Consider the following 20,922-nt stretch of genomic DNA (forward strand, 5'->3'; position numbering starts at 1 on the left):
ACACACACACACACACACACACACACACACACACACACACACACACACACACACACACACACACACACACACACACACACACACACACACACACACACACACACACACACACACACACACACATATATATATATATATATATATATATATATATATATATATATATATATATATATACACACACACACACACACACACACACACAACGTCTGATGTATAAATGATGAATGTGGTCATCATTGGTTAGATATTTATCGGTATGCCGTCCTGATGAGGGCAAATAAGCCCGAAATCCAGAAAGGTGGCTCCGTTTGATGTTTAACTAGTGTTGACCATGTAATCTTTGACTGTTTGACAGAGTCACCGGGCCGAGGCCTCCTGGTTTGCGGTGACGCTTTGGTATAGAACTATGTCCAATGGAGATTGGGGGTATATATATACCAACATTTATTTATAATTATATAAATATACCTTTATTATGTGGACATACCAACATTTTGAAAGTGTTGATATTTACAAGCTAGTTGTAGTTTTATTGATCACTCATAAACAAATGCATTCTGGATAGGTGGAATGACCATGCAGAAAGGAACTTGTTACAGTGCACATATCATGAGATCCTCCATTATTATTGTCTGAATTTTAATATACGATGTAAAGGAGTGTTTTTTTAACTGCTGCAATAATGCCACAATGATGGACAGGAAAGGCAAGTTTGTGTTCGAGAACATGCCATGAAATATTTTAATCGCTGAACTTGTGAGCCACATTGTTTCAACAGGTAAATTATGATGACCTGACTCAGAATTATCTTAGTTTAGCTCAAGGGGTTTTTGTAACGTTGGAGTCACGTGTAAGGAAGCATGTTGTGAATGCAGGACAAGCTTTTGAGCTCATCATTTGTTTGATTGAAATTTGCTTCATAATGTGTATAGTTTAGTGGAAGTGACTTTTAAAAGTCGCCCGTGAATCCAAGTGTTGTAAACGTGGAGATTTTGGTGATTGGGAGAGGTATGGCTGGTTTTACACACACCTTGACAACCAGTCTTCAGTTCACCCCATGCCACACCCCATGGCATGCTTTTGGTTCAGTCCAAATTCCTGGTGGGTTGGCTGATCTGGCTAACCCATAGACTCACCAGATACGAGCTGTTGAGGCAGGTGTGTACATACGTACGTGTATGCGTGTGTGTGCACGCGATGTGATACATCAGTGTATTGAGATAAACTCGATCGGAGAATGAGTTGCCTGAAAAAAAACAAATCATAAAACAACCCTGCTGGTGTGTGTTAAAATAACCTTTTGAAGAAAGACTTGATAATCATCTGTCTTTCAGGTAAGCTGTAGATGAGTCTGTATAAATGGGACCTGCATGTAGTAACAACTGTGCGATTTCTACTCGGAGAAGCATTTGAAAAATGATGTTAGTGTTTGTTGTTATTTATTCGAAGGTATTGGGAATCGAATTCCTAACCAAACAGGGTACGGTAACATTTAAGTTTTTACTTAATCATCTGTTGGAAGGACGTTGCATCACAAGGTGCACCATCCCTCGCAAACGGACTTTGAGTTTGGTGTCACTTGAGGTCCACCCCGGTGCTGGTATATTAGTTGGTGGACATTAAAGATCCCACAGTGTCTTCCGACGAAGGGTCGACGAGTAATTGCCAGCATCTCAAACGTTTTCTTTTGTATACAGTGATAAGGGATGTGGGCAAGGGGAAGAGGCAATGGGTGAACAAGATGGATACAGCCACAAATTCTCAATCACAGAGGTGGAAGGGAAAACAGGAAACTTAGAAAGGGGTGTGTTTTGGGGGAGGGGGATGGTGGGGAGGAGGGTGATGGGGGAAGAAAAAAATCGTGGTTGCGGGTGGAGGATGACCTGAGATAGTGGTTATCAGCTGTCTTGAAGCCCTGGAGGGAAGAATGAGATAAAGGGACTTAAGAAGTTGATTCCGTAGGTGGGAAAGAGGAGGAAGGAATAAATGCAGGTGAGCAGTGATTCTGTATTTTAGGAGTTTCACCAGAGGGGGGTGACTGGCAAACCAGGTGCGCCCTGTAGAAACTGGGTGAGGACAGACTATGGAAAGGGCAGAGGGTATCAGATGATAGAAGAGATCAATACTTCATCAAGTTGTAGATGAAGATCTTGCAGGTAGTTAAAAGTTCAGGTGTGCCATGGAAAAAGGTTGAACGACGGAGGATGCCCAGTGGCTTTGGACGCCATCTCAAATGTGTGGTTTGCCCAAGTAAGATCACAGCTGACAGTGAGACCAAGGAGTTTGAGTGACTAAACTTCCTCAAAAGGTTGTTAAGATAGTATATGGGGGGGGGAGTGTTGGGGGAGGGTAGGAGCTTGCTATGTGATCCTTTTAGAGAGAGAGAGAGAGAGAGAGAGAGAGAGCAGTGAGATAGAGAGAGCAGTGAGAGAGAGAGAGAGAGAGAGAGAGAGAGAGAGAGAGAGAGAGAGAGAGAGAGAGAGAGAGAGAGAGAGAGAGAGAGAGAGAGAGAGAGAGAGAGAGAGAGGTGAGAGAGGGCATTCAGAGAGATCTTTGATGAAGATTAAGAATAGGACTGGGCCCACCACACTGCCTTGGTGGACTTCAGCCTTGATAGGGAGAAGAAATGAAAGGATTCCATTGAGAACATGTTGGCAACAAGAGTAGAGGAAGTCAGTAATGAATGTGTGTAGTTGGCCTTAGATGCCATAGGTGGAGAGTTTGGAGAGCAAGGCGGGGTGCCAGACTGAATCAAAAGCTCGACATCCACCGAGAGAGAGGGCCCTGATCTCATGTCTGACATTGAGGGTCTCCATCCATTCTTGGGAGAGTCGAAGCAGCATATGCAAGGTGGAATGACCTGGTCTGAATCCGAATTGGTGAGCCGAGATGAGGTCGTTGGAGAAAAGGAAGGATTTCATATCAATTGCCATGATGGATTCCATGACCTTGCTGTTGATTGGAAGTAAGATAATTAGTCTGTCGTAAGGTGATCGGTCTTTGCACCTTTATATGTAATGCAGTGATGGTGGCTGATTTCCAAGCAGACGGAAGATGACATAGGGCAAATTACAAGGTGAACAAAGCAGAGAGAGGAGGTGCAAGAGCAGCAGAGCAGGTTTTTTGGACATGTGCGCTGATGTCATCTGGGACAGTTGCAGAATCAGACTCGAGAGTTGCTAGAAACCTGTCCACCTTCTCAGGTGAAAAAGACACAGAGTTCAGGAGGTGCGACTGCGTAGAGTGGATCTTGAGAGCTCGCGGTTGGGGAGACAAGATTTGGCAGCAAATACAGAATTGAGGCATTTGGTCTTCTCACAAGTTTGCTGTGCTGCCATTTGAGGAGAGGGAAGGGATGGAGAGGGAGCATACATCATAGACTGACTTAACAAGGTACTACCGGGTTTTAGAGGAGGGAGACAGGTTTGAAAGTTCAATCTTGAGGTTTGTCAGATGTTCAAAGGTTTGGAAGTTCAATCTTAAGTTTGGCCAGATCCAATGTTCTTCCAGGAAGAGAAGGCAAGTTGTTTCAAAGCAGCTGCCTCACTGAAGGACTCGGTGGGTGGGAGGAAAGGTATGATAACTGAAGACGAGATAGGATGGATCTGTAAATAACTAAGAGTAGGTGTCTGTGGAAGAATTCTCAGGCTGAGTTGGGATCAATGAACAAACTTCCACCCTATCTTACAGGTTGCACTGCATCAGCGACACAGCTGAGCTCATCACAGCAATGGTGCAAACCAGCAGTCACATGAGAAAAGGCTTAATTAATGAATTATTTCATTGTCTCTGCCTCATGTCCACACTGCTGTGAACACTTGATCCCACAACAATGTTTGTGGTCACGTACTGGATAATACAATGTGGTACTGATACAGGCATTTGTCTTCACGAGCAAGACTAGTTCTTCATCCCACATTGTTGTTTATTTGCTTTGGGTCTAAGGACTTTATTTATCCATGCCTGCATTCTGTCAGATGGCACAGCAGCCTTTTCTTGTCTTGTATGTGTGTTCATTGGTTCACGAGCGCCAGCCAGAGTGACCACTATATTCGTTGTATCTGTGTGTCTGTATGTATGTCTGTCTGTCTGTCTGTCTGTCCAGAGCACAACTTCATGGGATGTGATCCGATTTGGATGAAACTTGAATATGATGTTGATATCAATGCCGAGTTTTGTCTTCCTGGCGATGGGCGTCCCACGCCCATTGTGGGCGGAGCCACGCCCACTTGTAATTTTTGTTTTGTTTTTTTCATATTTTTTTTGCTCGATTTTTTTTTTTTAATCGAAATTCCCGCTCGAGAAATTGTGCGCATTGGCCATATGTACAATGTATAAAAAATTCAGTTTGATTCGGTCAATTTTGAGGGAGAAGATAGGTTTTGAAGAAATGGCGGTGACAGATAGTAGGGGAGCAGCTAAGATTGAGACAAGCCGGGTGGCGACGATGGTTCGCGGGCATTATTGAACTATGCTGTACGATAAATACAATTGAGTGCCGTTGGTTGCAAGTGTTTCTGGATCGAAGAACTTCACCGTGACTCCACAGAATTTTGACACGCTTTCAATCTCACACGCCACTTCGCGCGTTTTCTTCAAAGAAATCTTGTTCTGATTATTCCTGAATTGGCTGTTTTGGTTCCTGATTTTCTGAACTTATTTCTGTTTTTTGAACCTGATTCTGAGTACCTGAAATTCCAGAACAGCCTGAATTGGCATCACTTTTCTGAAACGATGGAAAACTATTTACTTGGTGGTGTTACCGAGCATTGCTTCCGACATCACGGAAAGGCCCCATTGTCGTAGCAAACAAATGAAGACTAATTATTGGTTCACGAGCGCCAGCCAGAGTGACCACTATATTCGTTATGTCTGTGTGTCTGTCTGTCTGTCTGTCTGTCTGTGTCTGTCTGTCCAGAGCATAACTCCGTGGACTTTGATCCGATCTTGATGAAACTTGGTTATGTGTTCAATATCAATGTCTAGTTGTGTTTTCGTGGATGAGGGCGTGGCTACGCCCATTGTGGGCGGAGCCACGCCCAAAAATAGCCATTTTTAGGGGGTAGTCGGATTAAAAATTTATCTTCTCCGAGGGAATTGACTAGATGGAATGGGTTCTTTGGTATTTGAATAACAAAATGAATTATCTAAAACTTGTCGTTATCAGATTTTTAATTTTCGTCCCAAGGTCAAAAACTTAGAAAATTGCGAATTTTGACATAAAAATCATACGACCACCCAAACTTTGAGAGCTCGGATGACATTTTTATACATAATCTTGAGGTCATTCCCCACCTAAAGTCTTGAAACCATTTTTCTCTATCTCGAACACCTTGCCCGTGGCGCCCCCTTCAACTTTGTTTTTATGCTGATTTCATCAAAGTATGGATAATCCAAGGAGTGCGGAATGCCATATAGCCTATATGACGTTATATTGTTCCTGGAATGTTCCAGAGGAAGTTTTGCACCAAAGGTCATAATCCTTGACCTTTGACCTTTAAACGCCACAAAGGTCAAATTTTCAAAGTTGTGGGAATCGAACCGGGTTTTCGACCTTCTTCGACGAACTAACTCCAATAAGCTATAGCACGTATCCTGTTTCCTGATTTTAATGTCCACGACATTGTTTTGTGACCTTTAAAGGTTATGCAAAGGTCAAATTTTGAAAGTTGTTGAACAAAACCGGGTTTTCGATATTTTTCAGCAATTTGCATATTATATATTCGGTACTTGCAAATATAACCCATCGCTTTGTTGGGGGGGATAGATAAATAGGGGGAGGAGGGAGAGAGGTGGGAGGGGAGGGAGAGCAAGGAGGGGTGGGGGAGCGATGCCTCAAAACATGTTGCTATACACACCAGGAGGAGGGTGAGAGTGAGGAGGATGGTGGAGAGAGAGAAGAGGAGGGGAAGTAGGGAGGGGAAGGGGATATTCTGGGATTGCATTTGTTAGGTGGACTTGAGGGGGATGTGGTGGGGGGGGGAGGGGAGATGGTCCCCTCTACCAGCATTAGTGCAGAATTGAACGAAACGGGGTACGTTAAAATTGTACGTTCAAAATGGTCATACAAAACACTGCCCGGAAACATCCATGGGGGGTGGAGGGGTAAATGGCTTTGGAAGGAGGTAACTATGAAGGGAAGGGAAGGCAGTGTGAGGGGAGGGAAAGAGGAGGCAGCATGAGGGGAAGGGAAGTGAAGGGAGGGAAGGGAAGGCATAGTGAGGGGAGGGTAGAGGGAAGGGAAGGCAGAGTGAGGGTGAGAAAAAGGGAAGGCAGCATGAGGAGAAGGGAAGGCAGCCTGAAGGGAGGGGAAGGGAAGGCAGTGTGAGGGGAGAAGGGAAGGGAAGGCAGCCTACGGGGGCATTTCCTGGGTGAAAGCACTTTCAATCGTCAATTGCGAAAGCGAACTTGTTGCTGTTGCAGACTTTGGTTTCTTTGAATCCACATTCTCAACCTTCACGAGGTATTCTCCTTGGTGTTTGGTTTTCAAATGTTTTAGCATATTGGACTTATTATAGTGATGAGCAATGTTTAATGAACTCATGAGCATGCAACTTCTTTCATACTGTCATCTTTAACCTTCCTGAAATAGTTCCAAACTGCACCTCTGGACCTTTTGAACGACATGTTGTCAATACTTTAACACTCAAATACTGAGCACTTATCAGTCAATGTATTGCCTACCCGTCTGTCAGAAAAGTAATCAGCACACTTTACCGCCAACTCTGCTTTGCTATATATTTCAAAGGACCACACCCTTGGGGCTTGTCTATTTAGTTTGTAAGTGACTTGCTTTTGCTGATATATTGCAAAAGGGACACCCCATGGGCGTGTTCCTTTTCAATTAATACATTACCAGGCGACGTGTAACTGGAACACGCCGAAAAGGGAGCAAAAAAATTTCCCCACCAAAAACGCTTATTCCTTGAAAGTAGGAATTACTCGGAATCGACATTGATTCACATTCACTACTTGATTCCTTTCAATTCCATAGTTTGAATGAAGAATCGAGTACTTTGGAATCGATTCCACCCACCACTATTAAGCACTCAAGCAAGAACTCCAACAAAATGGTTTATAAGGAATGGCTGGTTTGACAACCGATTAGCAATCGGTCAGACTAACCAGCGCCCAGAGCATCAAACAGTATGATAATTGGACGAATGAACACATTTTTTTTAGCAGTCGCAACTGCTGCTGAGGTCAATTCCAAAATATAAAATTTGAAATTTGCCTTGGGTTAAGAGATTCTCGAGCTTATTGCATGTGCGGAAATTAAATAAAGCCATGAACACTGGCGTCTCCAGGCATTTATAAGCATTACAATGTATGCAGCGATTCGTAGGTATGAAGAACAGCTATTTATACAGTGATTCGTAACGATGAAGTTATATCATCCAGAAACCGACCTGTTCCAAGGCAAGGCATTTTTGAGCTGAACGGACAAAATGGCGTATTAAGACCCATGAGCTGAGTGAGCTGAATGCAGGCTGACCATATGTAAACCATTTTCTGGTTTTACCATAAATTATCTTCAAAAGGGGTGTTTTAATTAACCCAAACACCCATTTTTCATTCATGCACTCCCTTGGAGTTCTCTTAGTATGCAAGCAAAGTTTCAGGCTGCCAGGTTTCATGGTTTTGCAGTTATGGAGGAGACACTCACACTGATACACACTGACATTTATTATTATAGACTAGCTGAAGTACCCGGAATACCCAGGAAATTTGCCCTATTTTCCTCACGCTAGTTAGACTGAGGCATTAGTTGTATGGAGAAAATTGGGAAGGCTTCTTTTATTCCTCAGATTTATGGAAGGAAGGCTTTATGCTGCCGTAATCCTCAGAGAGGTCAAGGTTGAAGGCGGCCTTGAGCCACTCAATGTTTCTAGCAGCAGTGGCAACTGTCGATGTAACTGTCAACTGGCAACCCGGACCTAGAAAGCCGGAACGTGAGTTTTGTGCTTCTCTCGCTCGTCGGTGTGACGCTCTATTTGCAGTTAGGCGACTCTCTCTCTCTCTCTCTCTCTCTCTCTCTCTCTCTCTCTCTCTCTCTCTCTCTCTCTCTCTCTCTCTCTCTCTGTGCAGCCGACTCTGCTTACCTGGCTCGTTCATGAGCAGACATATCAGCAGTAAGACGACTCTCTCTCTGCAGCCGACTCTGCTTGCCTGGCTCTTTCATGAGCAGATATATCATCAGTAAGATGACTCTCTCTCTCTCTCTCTCTCTCTCTCTGCAGCCGACTCCGCTTGCCTGGCTCTTTCATGAGCAGATCTATCAGCAGTTAGCTGTTGCCGTGCGCGTGCAGTTCGAGAATTCAAATAACAGGAGGAGAATGTGTATGTTTAAAAAGTCAACGAATACGAACATTTTGTATTTGAAAAAACCCTAGCGTTTTTAACCATGAAGCCTTTTGTTATGATTAATACGCCGGCGCACTATTCGAAAGCCATTTTTTTTTCTAATGGAAATTTTATTTATTTTTTTATATATATATATATATTTTTTAATATATATTTTTTCATTTTTATGGAGAGCCACTTAGCGCATCCTGTAGCTGAATGTTAGTTCTATATATGTGTAAAGTTTCATCAAGATCGGTTCACTGGTCTAGGAGCTTATTCGTCACAAAAAAAACAGACAGACAGACACAGACAGAAGGACTGCCATTTATATAGTAGATGTTTTACAATATATTTATTAATGCTAACTTTAGGAGAAATAGCAGGAAAGCCAAAGTTTGAAAATCTGACAACCATTCATGAAAACTTTTTCTCTTCTTATTCATTCTACTTCTGCATCAGAGTTGGTTCATAAAGGTAGAGTTCTCATCTAGGACAATACTCTTGGGTAGTGTCGGTACTGCTAATGCAGTTTTATCACAGTGAATACGCTGACTAGTCGCTATTGCCTTCCCATTGGTAATTCCAAATTGTGCCTGGAAAGATTTTGGAAGTTGGCTTGATTACCTGCACATGATGGTCTATTATTGTTCGATAGGTCATTTGGAGGTCTTTAATGTTCTCCAGCCAAGCACTATCAGATATGTTATCCAAATTAATGTCTCCAGAAAAGAACGGCATACTCTTTCATGCAACTCTCTGTGCAGAAACCAGACCAACAGTTTGTTGTCGGGTCCTATTCCGATGGAAATCATATACGGTACTCAGACTAAAGAACTCAAAGGCAAGTCCGCTACCTCTGAGCTATCCTGCCATCATGCTCTGAAGTATACCTTGCATAAAATTACTCATGACTGTTGAGGGCCAGCAATTGCAGATGTGAAATATAATAATGTCACGTTGACCAGTCCGACTAACGTCACCCGTCGCGCCAGGAGCTTTAGCTACTCCTGAAGATTGCCGAGCTTGCCAAATTCATACTGGGTTCACTTAACTGTTCTTTACCATGTGCTAAACCGTAAGGATCACTTCAATCAGAGGCCAAACATGGTGGCATGTGTGGGGAGAAAACGTGTCTTTCAACAAAAAGTTTTATTAGAATGAAATCTGACATGGAGATAGATAAGGCTACAGAACTTGGACAGATCTGGCACAAAAGGACAACAAATGAGGGAGGTGAGGTACAAAAAAAACAAATTTATGTACATTAGGAAATAAATAAAGCCTCACCCCCTAATGGCACAATTTACCATACTCGCACATGATGAACAATGGGGACTGATGAAGGTTTGTAGCTGGCAAGAGCTGGTTGTGGCTCCACACAATGGTGTGGTCATGTGGGTCGGCGTTGCATGGACGAAGTGTGACTCAGGGAGCTATGGACCAAGTGGAAATTGTGATGAGGGAGACAAGATGAGAGGGTCTTGTCTTCCTCGGAGAGCAAAACAAAGAAAAAGCAAGATGTTGACGTCGCCGTGTGCAAAGCTCAACTTCCCACAGAGTACGGCCACGGTCCTAGTGAACTCTGGGACCACCCCCATGCACGCTGCTTGTGGGCAGGACCATCTTCCGAGCCATCCCACCCTGTGGGGCAGGCCTGAACAAAAGTGTTCCGCCTTCCTCCAGGGCTCCGCAGCAGACCTCACCACCATAGCTTGCATGGCCTGCCGGTCAAACAGTTTGTAACGGTCATTCCTCTGAAAGAGCAATGTGCTTTCCAGTGTGTATTTTGTGTTAAAGGGGAACTCAAACGCAATTTTTTTTTCCTGAAAACCATTGAGAGTCATTAATCACATTTTAATTTGAAGGGAAGAAAAATTGAAAAAAATTTCCTAACGCAAAGTGGCAAAAAAGCCCGAGAATGTCGACTTTCAATTCCGCCAGTGATGTCACATCCTGAAGCCATGTTGATCCAAATGGTGGCTTACATCGAGAAACAGTGCATTTTGAGCTTGGATTCTGATACTGATTCCACCATTGTTAGGAACTCTGATGGTTCTCAGAATGTTGAAATTGATCAGTGAGATATTGAAGAAACGATTGGAGACAAAATTAGTGATGGAAACACTTTTGGCAGAATTGTGGAGCCAAATCGCTTCCAGCCTTGTGCGAACAATTCAGAGAAAGAAGGTGGAAGTGTTCATTTAAAGATGAAAACTGACTCAATCGGTCAATTTCCCGACCCGGATCTCAACCAACGGTACTCTATCTCTTCTGGATCTGATTTTGACAAATTTCCCTGAAAATATCTGCTGTTCTTTCTCCGCTCCAATCGGTTCTTCTGACCACGTGCTTGTAAAAGTGGACATCTCTCTGGGTGTTATCAGAGAACCACCTCACCGCCATCGAGTCTGGCATTTCACTCAAGCCGACTGGCAGGGTCTCCAAGCAGCCATCAAACTTAGAGACTGGTCTCCTATCTCTACTTTCTCCAACATCAACTCATCCTGGGAATTCTTTCAAAGAAACTTGCTCTCCCTCATGCACAGATTTATCCCATCTCGTCTTTAGTTGTCCGACCCTTCCTCCTGCACGTAGTTCACTGAAGCTTGTGGCGAGGCAGTTGTCCTGAAACAACTTGCCTTTGCCTCATGGAAAGCAAACCCAACTGAGGATAATCTCAGTTCCTTCCATAACGTTTAGAACAAGTGTGTATCTACCCTCAGGAGAGACGGAAAACAACATCTTTCTAAGCTCAAGTCTGAACTCTCAAACCTCTCTCCCTCCTCCAAATCCTGGTGGTGTCTAATCAAATCTGTTTCTGGTGTATGTTCCCCCTCCATCCCTCCCTTACCTCAAATGGCAGCACTGCTGATACCGCACGTGAAAAAGCTGAATGCCTAAACTCGGTGTTTGCATCTAAGTCTTGTGTCCGAAACCCATCGCTTTCTGTACCCACCTTACCCATTCGCACACAACTGTCCCTGGACTCTGTGTCCTTTTCTTCTGACAAAGTGGAGAGCTTGCTGTCAAACCACGACTCAGATTCTGCAACTGCTCCAGACGGCATCAGCCCTCGTGTTGTAAAAACCTGCTCCTCTGCTCTTGCTCACCCTCTGTCTGTTCTATTCACCCTCTCATTTGCTCAAGGTCATCTGCCATCTGCTTGGAAATCAGCAAACATTACCACTCTGCATAAAAAAGGTGCAAAAACAGATCCCTGCAACTACAGACCAATCAGCCTTCTCTCAATCATCAGCAAGGTTATGGAATCCATCATCGCTTCAGACATTAAATCCTTCCTCTTCTCCAATGGCCTGATTTCCGATCATTAAATTGGTTTCAGACCAGGTCACTCTACCCTGGATATGCTGCTTCTGCTCTCCCAACAATGGATGGAGGTTCTCAATGCCGGACATGAAATCAGAGCCATATCCCCAGACATATCACGTGCTTTTGACACGGTGTGGCACCCTGCCCTGCTCACCAAACTCTCTTCCTATGGTATCCAAGGCCATCTCCACTCTTAGCTCACAGACTTCCTCTCCTGTTGCAGTCAACGTATTGCCCTAAATGGAGTTCCTTCATCCCCTCTTCCTGTCCAGGCTGGAGTTCCTCAAGGAAGCATTCTGGGCCCAATTCTTTTTCTGGTTTTCATCAATGATCTCTCCAACTCTCTGGAAAATCCTCTTTATCTCTTTACTGATGACTCCACCCTCTGCCGTACCATCGGTCATCCCTCAGACCAGCAAGCAGCAGCTTCTTCGCTCACTGTAGATCTGGATAAAATCACAAACTGGTACAACACGTGGAACATGTCTTTCAATCCGGACAACTCTCACACTCTCACTATGTCTCTTCGAAAGGACCATTTAGAAAATCCCCCCCCCCCATCCACTTTCTCAACAATCCTCTGGAAGAAGTCCTTTCATTCAAGCTTCTGGGTCTCACCATCTGCCATGACCTTTCCTGGGAAAGCCACATTTCCAACCTGGCCTCCAAAGCCAGTCGCCGACTGGGAATCCTCCGTCGTGCAGTCTTTCCTCAGCCCACCTAAGCTCCTGACCACATACAATGCTTTCATCCGCGGCCTGATGGAGCACTGCTCTCCCCTCTGGGATGGTGCTCCTGCCTCCCACGTTTCTCGGCTTCACACTGTGGAAATCAAGGCTTTTTGGATCATTGGCATCTCCTGTGATGAGGCTGAGTCTTTGGGCCTCTTGCTCTCTCACCGCAGGCAGGTCGGTGGTCTCTCTGTTTTCTACCATCTCCTCTCCGGTCTCACCCCACCCCCCTCCCCCCGCTCTCTCTGCGATTCGTCCCCACCATATTTCCGCTGGGCGCTCAAGATCCGCCAACAACCCCCTTCTGGCAACACTATCAAAATCACAAATCTCTGCTCACCTTCACTCTTTCATTCCTCTTTTTGTCCCCGCATTTGGAATACACTCCCCCACTCTGTTCAATCCCATTCTTCCCTCCAGGCCTTCAAAACACCTCTTCACCACCACCTCTTATCGTCCCCCATTCAAATCCTCGATCTTTTTTACCCCCGTTAAACCACCCCAAACCCACCTCCTTCAAATTCCCTGCTTTCCTTCCTGAAAGTCCCTGTAATGTCCATCTTGTGTACCCCATGTTCCCCGCCCCATCCCTCTCCCTTCCACAGATCTCCTCATGACTCTGTTCCCCACTGCTTTGTCCTTCCCACTTCCGCCCCTCTTGTCTCATGCCCCCCTCACTGTGCGTTGTGTGTTAGCTCTCATACGAGCATCGACAAGGTATACAAAAAAGAATAACTCTGATGACATGATCACTTCAGCTCAGTGGGGTCTGATTTTATCCATTCAGCAATGGATTAAATTATAAGGGAGGGATTTTGTATTCATTGATAAATCGTTTTATAGTTTTACTCGAGCAGAAATACCCATCATCACCTGACAGCATGGGCACCGCCCAGGCAGACTCAGACACCTCGGACGGAATGGGTGACGAATGATTTGTCCCTCCGTCGCAGGCTGACCAGGTGTCTTGTATGTTACGGGATAGTCCTGTTTCATACTTTTCCCGGATGCCATTTGTGACCATGCTGTGTCCCACCATCATGCCCATGAGGTGTCCATGCCCCCCCCAAGTGGATGGAGGATTGTGGAGGGGGTAGGAGGGTGGAATGAGGGGAGGTGGGAAGGTGGTGTGTATTGTGGGTGGTTGGTGGAAGGGGGGGTGGGATGGTGGTCGGTATTATGGAGGGGGGGTGCATGGTAGTGGGTTTTGTGGTTATGGTGGTGGTGGTTGATGGGGGATTATGGAGGGATGGTGGTGGGGGAGGGTATCCTGAAAGGTTTAGTGTCCTAGGTGAAATCCTCTTGGAGGAGTAGATGAAACACACAAACATTCTTTCCATTATAAATAGATTGTGGTTCATTTGATTTGTCGAAATTTGTGTTTAAAATAAATAATTATTTTCAGATGCTCTTTGGTAATTGCAGGGCAATGGCAACGGGTGTTTGATTCACCACTCAAATCATCCATGCACATGATGTGCTGGTAGCTCGGTAGAGATGGTCTTACAGTTTTGAGTGGCGGCTGTTTCTTCCACTTAATCATGGGTATGTCATCCTCTCTCAGTCGTTGTGGATAACCATGAGATGTAGCCATTTCTCATGTTTCATAACGGTGCTTTATAACATGATTCGAGAACAAAAGCGAACATTTTGTAGGCCTGATCCACACTCGCTTTTTCAGTCAGACATCGTCCAATTTCTGGCAAACTTAGGGTGTTTCGGCCATTGGTGTAGCACGAAACCACCTCAGTTTGTATCACTACATACATTAGCAGCAAGGACGCATCGACTCGGCATATTTGTGGAAAATTTAAAATTAATCTCCGTTTGAGTTAAATTGTACCGCAATGTAACCCGTATACAGTGACTTACAGATCTGGTGGTTTACTTCCGTGTGTGATGTCATGGCCAATCTCAAGAAGAAGAAGATTTCGACTTTTTATCGCAAATTTACCGATTTTTATAATTTGGAAAACGACAAATCATATCTATTTTGTCGGGTATCAAGGGATAGATTAGCATCGAGGTGGTCTGAGCATTTGGGTTGCCATTAAATGCCCGGTGCCCCAAGACCTCATCTGGCCTCGCCTGATTTACAGGAGGTGTTACACGACAAACTTACCCTCCACTGTCTTAAAGTGAACACTCACTGTCAACTTGGTACACATTTTACAATATGACTTGATCTGACATTTTGCCTGTTATAAGAGTAATCTAACCTTTGCAGACATATGGCCCATACTATTCTTAACACAATCGAGCTCCGGATCCCCCTTCCCTTCGAGGTAACAATACTATCTAAATTTAAAGTGTGGAATTTCCATGGACCAAGGAAACATTTATCGTGTGGCCACATGATACATGTTTCATGGTCACGTGGTATACGTGTTTGAGATCCTCCCAATACCACACAACTTCATCCGCCCTTGGGTGAAACTGTGAGGTTGTTTCCACACATTTTAGCATTTTTGCGTTGAGTTGTTGAATGGTAACTTCCGCAACCATCACACACTCTTGGGGTAAACAAGCTGTCAGGAAGTTCAGTCTACCGGGTGCTAACAGAGCTGAAACAATGAGACCACAGTTACATTTTGAGGCTTTGCATACTGTTGAGCAATGTGGGAGTCTGGTTCAAGTGCCTGTAAATTATTCACATGTTTGACAGAGAGGTTTGTTGAGTTTCTGGGGATCACCTTTCAAAGGGAGGCAAGTGTACTGTTACCACCTCAAAGTCAGACGCTTGCTTCCAGGTTACAGCGTGCAGAACACGAATTCCAAACTGTTGGACTGGTTTAGACTTGTTTGCAGAAGGGCTATTGAAAGAAACATAAAATCAGATATATTTTAACAATTCGATGAGATGTAGGTTGTCACGCCTGTGTAATACAATGAGAAGGTGTTTGCAGAATGTAAATGTGCTTTATCTGATGTTGCTGCTTCTTTATCATAACTGAACAATTAAGGCCTACAAGAACATACCTGTGATTGAATTGAGATTGTCATGCAGCGTGGTTGTGCATCGCCTTTCTTTCTGTTTCGTGAAATATTTTTCAACAGTCACCTGAGTTGTGAACCGGATTAATTTGGCACAAAGTGTGAGTGCAAAATACAGCTTTTACTTCGTCGGTCTATTTTGGAGAAGATTTAGGTTGAGAGAGGCAATATGAATTGTATTATCTGGTACATAAGCACACGATCATTAAAACTAACATGACAGGCAGACGGCAGCATGTCACTCTCTGCCAATCTGGAATTGATTAAATGCTGGTCTGACAAATGTAACACGTCTTTCAATCCTGGAAGGTCTCAGTCTCACCCTGGTGCTCGCAAAGGATTATCAAATCAACCCAAATATCTATTGCCAACGGTGAGCCACTGGAGGAAGGTCAGTGTGGTGAACTTATCTTAGACCTCATGATCAGCCACAACCTCTCCGAGGCCGATTATATCATAAAGCTGGCCTCCAAAGATCGCCGCAGATTGGGCATCTTCCATCGTGACAAGTCATTACTTGAAAAATCAGAACTACTCGTGGCCTACAAGGCCTTTGTCTCCATCTCAATTGATTAGTGCTCTGCTCGGCTCTATGGGCTGGATCCCCAGCATCATATGTTTCTTGTGGAATATAAAACACTCCACAATACTGGCTTTTCCTGCGATGAGGCTGAATCACAAGGCTAGTTGCTTTCAGCTTTGCTTTTTACTGCCTCTCCTCCGGTCTCGCTCCTCTGCTCTCTCAGCAGTCAAACCCTCCCCAGCAACTCCAGAATGTACGTGTTTTTTCCAGCAACCGCCTCATCATTCAACTTCCAAAATCCAGGCTTCTTGCACACCTCGCCACCTTTTGTTCCTCTTTTATCCCATTTGTGGAACTGTCTTCCTCCAGCTGTTCAATCCCACTCTCCCCTACAGGGCTTCAAGCATGCTGTTCACTACCATTTCTAGTCTTGCCCCATCCACATCTGTGAGATTTATATATACTACTACAGGCCCGTAGGGGCGGGCCCATAGGTGCGTAAACGACGACTGGATTGGGGCATTATTTCAATTAGATTGGACCAACCGTGTCATAAATGGACATAACTTGGGAAACATACTCAGGTCCCCAGCGTCAATTGTGACATCATATCAATCAAAGAAGAATTGTGATGCCCCCTCTCTCTCGCCCCTCCTCGCCCACCCTAGTCTCGCCCCTCCTCTCTCCCCCCTCCTCTCTCGCCCCTCTCTCTCGCCCCCACTCTCACCCCCTCTCTCGCCCACTCCTCTCTCCCCCTCTCTTGAATTGTGACGCCCCATCTCTCTCACTCCCCTCTCTCCCCCTCTCTCTCCCCCTCTCTCACCCCGAGTCTCGCCCCTCCTCTCTACCCCCTCCTCTCTCGCCCCTCTCTCTCACCCCCTCTCACACCCCCTCTCACACCCCTCTCCCGTCCCCTCTCTCATCCCCACTCCCACCCCCTCTCTCCCGCCTCTCTTGCCCCCTCTCCCCCTAGTCTTGCCCTTCCTCTCTCCCCCCTCCTCTCTCGCCCCCACTCTCATCCTCCCCTCTCCCGTTCTCCTCTCTCGCAGATATTGGTTGACAGATAAATGGCCGTAACTTGGGAACTGCTCGTCCGATTGATATCAAACCTCGAAAAGGCACATCCGCGGGTCCCTGCAATATTCCTGGCAAGTTTCAATCACATCGGACTGTCAATCGTGCAAGATAAATAAATAAATATTAATTGTGACGTCATTCATGACGTCATAGCACCGTGTCTTGTCATTGGTCGACAGAAAATGGCCGTAACTTGGGAACTGCTTATCCGATTAATATCAAACCTTGAAAAGGCACATCCACCGGTCCCCAGCAATATTCCTGGCAAGTTTCAATCACATCGGACTGTCAATCGTGCAAAATAAATAAATAAATAAATAAATATTAATTGTGACGTCATTCATGACGTCATAGCACCGTGTCTTGTCATTGGTCGACAGAAAATGGCCGTAACTTGGGAACTGCTTATCTGATTAATATCAAACCTTGAAAAGGCACATCCACCGGTCCCCAGCAATATTCCTGGCAAGTTTCAATCACATTGGACCGTCAATCGTGCAAAAATAAATAAATAAATAAACAAACATCAATTATGATGTCATTCATGATGTCATAGCACTGTGTCCTGTCTGGTTGACAGACAATATATAGATCATTATTGGTTGACAGACATTGGTCATTGTATCACATTATTGTTTTTATTCAATTATTGTGCTATTATTGTGTACTGCCAATTATTGTGCTATTATTATTATTATTATTAATATGCTGTTATCATTATTCTGAGAAAAAATTGGCATGATAAGGTGAGAAGGTGGAACGACACCTTCAGCTGCCATATATACACCTTTTCAACACTGAAAAAGCAGTAAAATGGCCGTAACTTGGGAACCGCTCGTCCGATCGATATCAAACCTTGAAAAGGCACATCCGCGGGTCCCTGGCAATATTCCTGGCAAGTTTCAATGAGATTGGACCGGTGGTTGTCGAGAAACGGCGGTCGCAGACAGACAGACAGACAGACAGACAGACAGACAGACACACAGAGATTGCTGGAATAATAGATAGATATATATATATTTTTAAAGACTCACCCACATCTCTCACCTATGAATGGAGGGAATAGCCAATCAGCTCTCACCGAATCAACTGAACCCAGGTGGCTAGGATTATATAAATAATTACACCTCCCACACTCCTCCAGCCGAAGCTGCTGCATAAAGTAACCTGAGAAGGCCTACACAAGGTAAGCGCTTTGTTGTTTCAAACCCTTTCCAGAGTTCTGTGGAGGAACTCTGCGAAGGGTTTGAAACAGCAAAGCGTTTACCTTGTGTAGGCTGTCTTAGGTTGCTTTATGCAGCAGCTTCGGTGAGAGGAGTGTAGGAGGTGTTAATTATATGTATATATAAATATATATTTTTCCTGTTCATTCATTGCCTTGCTTGCTGTGTCCAACTGAGGCCCTCTGTCACCTCACTCTTCCATGGCCCTCAATCTTGCAAATTCATGCTGTAACACAAGAAAATGTGAAAAAGTCGAGAGGTGTGAATACTTTCAGAAGGCAATGTAAATAGCTCAGAGCTTTGGTTCTGAGGGAAACCAAGAGTGCAACACAGTTAACCTTTTTATATTCCATTATATTTTTATAGTCCATGAAATATTATTTAAATGGCTAGATTAACTTAAACCTTTCCTGTCACTGGGGACGGAGACTCTTGCTAACTTTTCCCATCACTTGGGATGGGTGCTCTTCCTAATTTGACTGTAATCGGTCCTTATGATAGAAGGTGATGTTCCCTGCACTTGACCCACATAAAGAAACGTTTAGTTGGGGGTACTGGCTAAATATCAATGGCTTTGCGACAAAGTACCCCCTCATGTGCAATCTATGAAGCCAAACACATTTCTCCTTGACTCGTGGCCTACCGACTTTCTCTGCCTCCCGTGGTTGTTTATCACCGTGAAAATGCCATGAGGGAACGGAATGCAGAATCGTTTTGAAGTTTATTTTCATTTCTTTCTCTCCTGGGCCTATTTTGTTGTCTAACCCATCAGCACTTCCTACTCAAAAAGAGAAGAGAGAGAGGAGGAATGGTTAAGCAAGCTTGACATTTCGACAAAAAATATGTTCAGCTACATTTTAAAGCCGTGAGCCTTCAGAATTCATCATTTCACCTGTTTAATTCTGAAAGGTTAATATCTAATTGCCTTTATTTATCCTCTTAATATTGTTGTGGTTGACCAAATTCGCAAACCACCATTCAGGTCCCTTAGGTGAGATATCTCGGTAAGTATATGTGTAGTTAGGCCCAAACCCGTTGTCTAGAGGGAATAAATGTCATTCATGAGGGCTGCGACTCTTCAGGATAGCCGTTTTTCTTTTACTATCTTTATTTTGGACCAACCGCCATTATTACCACCACCAACCACGTCTCAACAGCCATCACAACAACAACCACCAACCACAACGCTGCTTCACCACAACGCCGCTTCACCACAACCGCCACGACCTTTACCGTCACAACTCGCCACCATCGCATCACCGTCATCTCGCGCCACTCGTGGGCACCGATGCTGGACTCGTGTAGAGCGCGCACCGAGCAGCGTGTTCAAAAGCATCGCGGACTTTCCGCAGAAAAACGGATCAAAAACGACTCACGCCCACTTTTGTTCCGTCCAATCGGTGAGCGAGGGGCGATTTGGCCCCGCCTCCAGGGCGTTGGAGGGCGGTCGCTATATGCAAATTCATGGATCAAAAAGCATTCACGCCCACTTTTCCTCGGGCCAATGGGGAGCGAGGTGAAAGGTCGGAGGCAGAGGGTCAAAGATGAAAGAGCGAAGCCACGGGGCTTATAAAAACGACTGCGTTCGTCAGTCGAGGCAGTTGAGTTGGAAGCGGAGGAAGAGTTGAGTTGAAGTGGCAGTTCGCAGTTGGGAGTTCGCGGAGTCGGAGTGAAGAGGACGGAGCTGTGGAGAGGCGGCGGCGGCGAAGGCGGTTGAGGGGGTGCTCGCGTCGGATTCAGGGGACTGCGGAGGGAGAGGCCGGTGGCGCGACCGAGGTCGTGGTGGAGACGCTCGTCACGGGACCCGAGATTTTGTGAAATCCTCCTTTCCCCGAGCATCAGCAACCCCCTCCTGTTTCCCCCCGCGCTGAGATCGTGCGACAAAAGGGGGCCCCCTTCCCACCCCCTACCAGACACTGTCCGCGAGGCCCGCGGAGTTGAGGCACCACCGCCACTTCGCGTCTCATCATCAGACGGGTAGGCCCGACACGGTCTCGGCCCCAGGCCTGCCTACCCCCCTCATCCTGGAGGGTGGTTCTCTTTTCTTTTGCTTTGGGAATATGTGTTGTCGGCGCCGTCTGTGAAGTAAAACTGTATAAGTGTTGCCGTGTGCCCGGTAGTCGGATAGATCTGCATTGTTGCATTTGCTTTTTGTCTTCTTCTTTTACATGTGCTTTTGGTGGAATTGTATATGTGTGCTTTCCGTTCATCGCGAAATAAATGTGCTTATTGTTGAACTGTTTTCCCGCTTCGCTTCGTCATTTCTTTCATTGAATCCCCATCTTGCTTCACGTAAAGGGTTGGTCGTGGGCTAAGACGCCCGATAATTAATCGAACCGTCGAGGCCGACGAATAACACCGCTCGGTTATCCCGATAGTACGGAACGGGTCGCTTAAGTGGCCCGTGTCCGAAGTCGACCTGCGGCGAGGTGCGATCGTCCGGTCTACCCTCCGTGTGGGTACTTAGGTAGGTCGAATTTGGCGAGCAACCCTATCCCACGCGGGGGCCGATTGGCACGATCGCGGTGAGACCGAAAGGTCCACCCGTGACTGGTTCCCGGCGTTAGTCCGAGAGGGTCACGACTGGATTGTCCGTCCGGTGGGCGACGTGCCGCGATTCGAGTTACGTGGCCGTTCGCACGCCGGCGGGCGCGAATCCGCAACAATATGTTAAATTTGAACATTTTGCCTTTCC

The 20,922-nt window shown here is 45.4% G+C and overlaps 1 protein-coding gene across 6 annotated transcripts in view; it reads left to right on the forward strand.

Annotated features, from left to right (window-relative positions):
* Positions 1 to 20,922, forward strand: part of LOC147011697 (synaptotagmin-14-like) — a 248,794-nt gene that overhangs the window by 47,156 nt on the left and 180,716 nt on the right. For 2 of the 6 annotated variants that reach the window (XM_085856249.1, XM_085856248.1), the window contains exon 1: positions 1,118 to 1,337. The exons of 1 other annotated variant lie outside the window; for it this stretch is intronic. The gene's annotated coding sequence lies outside the window, so the exon portion shown is untranslated. Of the gene's footprint in view, positions 1 to 1,117; positions 1,338 to 20,922 lie in introns of those variants that run through there. 3 more of the 6 variants (XM_085856243.1, XM_085856247.1, XM_085856245.1) reach the window with 2 other exon arrangements.

This window comes from Eptatretus burgeri, chromosome 15, assembly GCF_056783735.1.
Source record: "Eptatretus burgeri isolate ZD-2024b chromosome 15, Ebu_testis_v1, whole genome shotgun sequence".
Taxonomy (NCBI): Eukaryota; Metazoa; Chordata; class Myxini; order Myxiniformes; family Myxinidae; genus Eptatretus; species Eptatretus burgeri.